The 7,777-nt window shown below is 31.4% G+C and overlaps 1 pseudogene; it reads left to right on the top strand.

Annotated features, from left to right (window-relative positions):
• Positions 1 to 5,346: 5,346 nt before the first annotated feature.
• Positions 5,347 to 7,143, top strand: LOC121758040 (annotated as a pseudogene).
• Positions 7,144 to 7,777: the final 634 nt, after the last annotated feature.

Raw genomic sequence — 7,777 nt, 5'->3', positions numbered from 1 at the left:
TTTTATGCAATTTGTGCTATTTTAAAGAAAAATCATTATTATCTTAACTATATTCAATATTGTGATAATATTTTCACATATGTAAATGGCGTATTTTATTTTCAATTACATGTGGCATGGTAAGTGTACCTATTTTACTCTTCTTAAACTTTTTTAAACTTTAATTTTATATGGTGACCTTTTTAATTTACATTATTTTTTCATTCACCATATATTAAACTAACCGTAATTATTTTATGAAAATTCTAACAAAATTCTAATTACGTATATTCACAAGAAGAAATTTCCATTAAAAAAATGGTGTACACGTGTAACGTGTTCTCAGTTATGCAATTTTCATTGTACTAGAGTAATTCACAGTTATGAGAATATAAAAAAATTGGAATGCGCATATTCTCATTTATGCAATTTGCTAGTAAATTTAATGTTATGTTGAACTAAATTCACTATTGTGTTAAAGTATAATTTTCAATTTGTTGATCGCTCGTCTCGTATTCACCATACTTTTTGCAACTAACTTATTAATCGTGGGTTCAATATTAATTATGTACGTATTTTACCATTATGTTGATTTTACAATGAAGTTGTGATGAATTTTGATTTTGTTAAATCTCACCATTCTATATTTGAATTGAATGAATGTCATCTGGGCTTTGTTATGCGTAAAGGGTATTGTCTTATCATATCTCAGTTATATATACACCCTTCATTCCATTGCAAGTAATTGTTTTTTTAGTTGTCCTACTATACTGAAACAAATCATTTAATCATTTTTATTATACTCTCTTTAATATTTTACTCTCTCATTATCTCTCCTACTTTATCATCATTCTTACTTTATTCTCTTCATTTAACTCAATAATTATCATTTTCTTAAATCACATGCCGAAAAAAAAATTAATCACATGCGGCAGGACGGAGAAAGTCTTATATATTAGCAAGGATATTAATCAATTTAATGGGTATTTGTTAGAGTATATATAATGTAGAGCATGCGTTTAGAGATGCTTAGATGTGTAAACCTTATTTTCATGTATGAGTAGAAATATTTTTTGTCCCATTATGTTTGTTGTTTCATTTATTTTTTACTGTGTTTTACAAACATATAGTTTTTGCACATTTATCCAGATTGGGATATAGTTTATAATAAGCATTAATTAGTGGCAATAAGTTACACTAATAAGATCTGTAACAGCCAAAAAAATGAAGATTTGAAACTACCACCAAAATCAAATTAAGAATTGTATTCATTCATACCTCAAAATTTATTTTTGAAAATGGTTTTATAAGAGGCTCAAAACTCGCCTTTTATATAGTTACACATAGATTCTACCCAACATCAATTATGATATTAATAAATTTTGATGGATTTCATTTACCAAAAGAAATTTGTAGCCGTCGGGTATACTCTGAGCATATTCTATTTTAATAGACAAATTGTATTTCCTTCATACCTTAAAAAGAAAGCTTAGGAAGACAAAAAATACTAACGTAAGATAAAAAGAAAAAAATAATTTAAATATTATTAATGGATAAGGATACTCACTTCATTAAAAAAATTATCAAAAATAAAATTGAACTAGTTTTAGGAGACCTGCTAAAATGACAAAAGTGGATAGTTTTTCGAACAGATGAAGTATTAAATAAACTCTTTCTTTGAAAAATGATATACTAGAGAATATACACATAAGTACTCAACATGTTATGTTTCTAATGTGATACATTTGATAAAAAGAAGTTCGGAAATTATATTTAATGATACATTTGATAAAAAAAAGAGTTAAAAGATTAGATATAAAATTAAGAATTTTACAAAAATTATGTTAAATTATAAATAGTACGTATAAAAGTTGTATTAAAATCTATAATTAAGCCTAAATTTGTGTAATGTGAACTTCAACTCGTAAATTTCTAATTACAAGCTCGACTCCAATTCTCAATCCATAAGCTAAGAGTCCATTTGATTTTAATTTTTTATCATTAACGAACTTTCTACATATATTCACACATCAATATTTGTTCTTAATGAAACCAAGAATTTCGAAATCTTCAAAATGCATATTCTATGTCAAAAAACTATTTTATGGATAATAAACTTCCATACATATTGTATTTTAAAGACATATTTGTATAGTTAAATTCAATCTGTGTACATCCACCCTAGACTACGTTTCTAAATTAAATTAATGCCTTGAAAGTAACAACATTTGTCAGCAACATGTGATATTATTTAAGTGGGATTTTATGATTAGGCGATGTTGACTCTTCTAATTGAAGGGAATAAAATTAATTTTTTAATATCAGATGCATGAATTTTAACCACCTATTTTCCTCTTTAAGTCATTCCAAGTCAAGTTCTAATGTGGAAGCCATCAAGAAAATTTGTTAATAACAAAATAGTATTAATTCTTTTGTTGAAAACGAAAATTAAATTTCAAATGGTGTGTGCATTAGACTTATGATGGGTAAATTAGTTGAGAGATCTACACGACAAAAAACTGTATATAAAAAAAAAGTAGCTTCTTTCTCTGCCCAAAATCACTAAGCCTGTTTCTTTCATTATAGTAATCCAAAGAAAAATAGTTTCCTTCCATTTTTAAGTAAGCTTATCCTTTAACATTCCAACCATTTTTATTTTAATTAATTTATCTCATATTTTATCAATTTTGTATTAAATTTTATATATTTACTATCAAGATTGTTAGTAGTAGATGGAAAAAATATTATTTTTAAATATAAACTTAATTAGTTGCATTAAAAATAAATTAAATAAAACTTTTATTTATTATGGGATTTAGACCATGTTGTTACACTCATTTACCAAAAGAGATAGAAGAAAACGAGATTTAATTGAGTAAACGAGATACTACAAATTAATAGTCGTGGTTAGCTTTAATTAGAAAGAAAATAAAATGTAAACTACATCAAACTCAATAATCTAATTTGTCTTACCTAATGCTTCATCACACACCTTCTCCCTCCATTAATTAACATGAATTGAGTCAATGATAAATAAAGTATTGATAATAATAGTATGTATTAAGAGATAACAATAATAATAAATCATTGTCGCTGACCCGCGTGGCGTACCTTTACGTACTAAACAACAATTATTGTCCAAATCATGCAAGGTGGCACGAAAGCTATGGTTCCAATTAAATAATTTTAGAGGAATTTATGCATTAATCCGAATTTAATCTCCACCCGGTTTCAAGGTGGCATGAACACATTTCCAAGATTGAAACATTTCAATATTGTTGAATGTTTTCATTTGAAGTAAACTACTTCCCACTTTTTGGGTGAGTTTGGAGCTAAGACGTCGGCAAACTAATTTTGCATCGACAAATATATATTTCATTCTCAAATATTTAGAATTACAATTATATCTGCTGCAAAGACCTAATTCTACTGCGTCAAGTCTCAACTCATAAACTAAGTCGATAGCCAACAAAACTAGGGGTGGGTAGTAAAATACTACCTCCGTCTCACAATAAGAATCACATTTTGTCATTTCAGTCCGTCCCACAATAAGAGTCACAATTTACTTTTACCATAAATGGTAAGTAGACCTCACATTCCACTAACCAATCTCACTCACATTTTATTATAAAACTAATATATATAAGTGAAATCTAAAGTCCACTAACATATTCAACTCATTTTTCTTTACGTTTCTTAAAATCCGTGTCCACACTAAATATGACTCTTAATATATTTGGTACTTTTCCTATACGATAATTCCGGTATATCGATATTTCGGTAAATTTTTCTCCACTCCTAAACAAAACTGACAACAACGGATAAAAATCCAGACGAGCTTCAAAAAATCAGAACTATCTCAGCTGCATACAAACACCATGAGACGAATATATTGTGATGTATATATATATCTCTACAAAAAAAAAGAACGATAGTTTTCAATGATTGTGAATCATTTCTACATTAATGCTAGTGTTGTTAATCGAACCATCAAGATTAGCTGTGACAGCTATAGTTGTGTGCTGATATTCTAACAATGAGCATCCAAATCAGAACCCCATGACTCATACAACAGAGCTTCTTTAATTAATAGAACAAATTTTGACGATTACATATTTATATTACAAATGTACATTGAATTTCGTTCTCGGATTTTACACTTGTTTAATGAAATGGACTTCTATTTCTTTACCCACAAATTATGCCTACAAATAAGAAAGTACATTAATTATTTCTCATAAGCATGTGTTACAAAGTCAAAAGAGAGAAATTAATTTATTAAAAAGTTAGTTCAGAGTCAACTCTATGAATTGTGTTGGGGAGCACACATTTGAATATTAAGTCATGCGAATTCAGATCTGTTAATTTCGTTTAGAAGGCATTTCTGTAATTATAAATGTTTACTACTTTGCAGTTAAGATGTATTAGACTATTAGTGTAGTAATTATTTTCTTGGTGTAATTTTTCAAACTATGTGTTAATTTTGGAAATTTTGTAAAATTGGAGCGAGAATGTGATGTAATTTCCACTTTTGTATTGATTTTCACGATCAAAGTAAAATTACTAAATTACGTAGTAATTACAACTCAATTAGTAAGACATTTCCGATTAACATTAGTCATGCGGCTTCTAGATCTAGATAACATTTCATATATATGATTGCATGCAATGTACTATTTATATATATTGCGAGGAATATTATCATAAAAATATAAAATAAAAGATCCAGCACTTGTGCATGTGGTGGTGACAGACTGTTCTTTGTTCAAAACCATGGACTTCATTCTAAATTAAGAAGTTACCAATGGTGAAAATTAATGATCAAACGTTTAAACAAAAGAAAAAGAAAAAGAAATGATTCAAGAGTTGTGATTTTTATTCTAATCGACAGTTAGAAACATGACAGTTGTAGCAGGAAAAACAATTACTCTGTGGGGAACATAAATCAGCACCATAATAATACAATAATCCAATTAGTTAAGAGCAATCTCGCACTCACTTTTAGTTTTTTCTATCATATTTTTTCATCAATTCCAATTTTGAACAATTTAATTTAATTTTGCAATACTATCAATTAGAGTATATGATTATTTCAGCATTTAATTTCACTCTATCCATAGCTATGGTAAATAAAAAAATTAATTAAAAAATGTGGTATGATCAGACGCCTTGACCTTGTGAGCTTTCATTGACATTCTGTCACCGTCCATTCCGTTTGTTCAACGGCTGCTAATCATTTTATACATACATGTATAAAACACATACTAATTACGTGTATGTGTGTGAAGTTGACATGAGGTATATAAATAGGCCTAAAGGTTTACTTCTTTAAGCACACATTAAGTGGTTGAGTAAGAGAGAGAGAGAGGGAGTTGTCCGATGGCGATTCCTGTGATCGATTTCTCGAAGCTCAACGGAGGAGAAAGGGCGAAAACTCTGAGTGAGATTGGTAATTGCTGTGAGGAGTGGGGATTCTTCCAGGTATTTTCAATAGTTGTATAGAAGTAGAATCATGTTTTTTGAATTTTAATGGTTATTGTTGTTTGTTTATGACAGTTGATAAACCATGGAATATCGGAGGAGCTTCTGGAGCAGGTGAAGAAGGTGGCATCAGAATGCTACCGGGTGGAACGAGAGCCCGGTTTCAAGGACTCGAAAGCGGTCCAACTGTTGGATGAGTTGTTGGAGAAGAAGAGTGATGGAAGAGTTGAGGATGCGGATTGGGAGGAGGTTTTCCTCCTCTCTGATCACAATTCTAATGACTGGCCTTCAAACACCCCTCAATTCAAGTAAGAATCATTTATTTTTTTTTTCTTATTTTTCTTACTAAATTGATGACTAAATGTCAGATATTGGATGATTATAAGTAGGGGCTGAAATTATAGAAACAATCGAAGATTAATTGATATACCAAAATTAGTTAGAAAAAAGAAGAAGAAAAAGTCCTACATAAACATAATTTTAAGTTAGATTACTAATTTTAGAATATTTTAGCATGATCTTTTTATATTAATATGTTAGTATTTTATATGCACATGTATATGAAATTTGGCTCAACGAAGTTCCTACCAATAATTTTTTTTCTGTGTTCCACCCATACATACAAAAATTATAATGGGATAGTTAATCATATGGTATTAGTATATAGAATTATATGAATTAACTGTACCAGTCTAAAATAATGGATTGGTATAATGAAGGCATGGGCATGTATATTAAAATTTCTCAACAATAATGAAATACAAGATTCTGAGTCAGTCCATGCATGTTGGGACATGACAACTAGAATAAAAAAAATATTATTACCAATGTAGAAACATACTAACTAAACATGCATGTATGTCTACACTCTTATCCCAGGGAGACAATGAAGGAATACAGAGATGAGCTAAAGAAGCTGGCAATCAAAGTGATGGAAGTGATGGATGAGAATCTAGGGTTAGAAAGGGGCTACATCAACAGGGCCTTCAACGCCGGTGAAGACACCACAGATGCAGCCTTCTTCGGCACCAAGGTGAGCCATTACCCCCCTTGCCCCCACCCGGACAAGGTCAACGGCCTCCGCGCCCACACGGATGCCGGGGGGGTCATCCTCCTCTTCCAGGACGACGAGGTCGGTGGCCTCCAGATCCTGAAAGACAGGGTGTGGGTGGACGTTCAGCCTATCAAGAATGCCATTGTTATAAACACTGGTGACCAGATTGAGGTGTTGAGCAATGGGAGGTACAAGAGCGTGTGGCACCGCGTCCTCGTCAGCACCCATGGCAACCGGAGATTGCCTCCTTCTACAATCCCTCCTACAAGGCCACCATCCAGCCGGCGCCCGGGCTGGACCAGGAATTGTCAGAGGCTAAGAAGTATCCTAAGTTTCAGTTTGGGGATTACATGTCAGTTTATGTTGACCAGAAGTTTCTGCCTAAGGAGCCAAGATTCAATGCTGTGAGAGCAGTTTAGAACATGAGATGATCAATTGGATGGGAACTTTGATTTATTCATGTTTTGTTTCTTCTTTTTTTTTCAGTTGCTTTTGTAATTTTATTCTAGATAGGTGTGGTTGTGTGAAATTTGAGTCCCTAAAGCAAAGGCTATGTTGGGAGGCTATCATTCTGTTTGTGAAGAAGATTGCTAGGGAAAATGTGAATCCAATCATGTGCTGTTACAAAATCTTGTCATCATTTCATACTTCAAGAGTCATGTTCACTATATATAATTCCAAAATTAGTATCCACATATAGGACAAAGACTAAATGCATACTACTGCGTGAGATACACCACACGGCATGATACCTACAGTACTCTGAACTCACGTTTCTTCCACGATCAGATTGTTCTCCACCTCCCATATAGATGATGATGATGGTGATTGTTTTACAGGTGGTAGTGGAAATTTGGCACGTCTTGAGTCACCCATCAGGGTACTCTTTTTGCCATTTCAATCTGTCTCACAATGGATTACAGTGACTTCCACTGTAATCCACTATCTCCAAAAGTTCATTTCAATAAGTCTAACGAAAGAATTAAATAGTTTTGAACTTATAATACCAACTGAGAAACTAACGATATTTGAAGAAAAGGAGAAGGAAAAGTAATACTCACTCCGTCCTATTGAAGATGATCACTTTTCTTTTTGATTTGTCCTAATCAAGATAACTCATTACCAGAAATGAAAACGCATAATTCGGGAAACATTTTCTTATTCACTCTTTATTAAATGGTTTAATTTAAATTGTTTTTTTTTCAAATTGGATGAAGAGAAAGGGAGTGGGCTTTAATTGAAGCGGTCCCGGCCCATTTGATA

The sequence above is a fragment of the Salvia splendens genome, chromosome 12 (assembly GCF_004379255.2).
Source record: "Salvia splendens isolate huo1 chromosome 12, SspV2, whole genome shotgun sequence".
Taxonomy (NCBI): Eukaryota; Viridiplantae; Streptophyta; class Magnoliopsida; order Lamiales; family Lamiaceae; genus Salvia; species Salvia splendens.
This window is presented reverse-complemented; position numbering and strand designations above follow the sequence as displayed.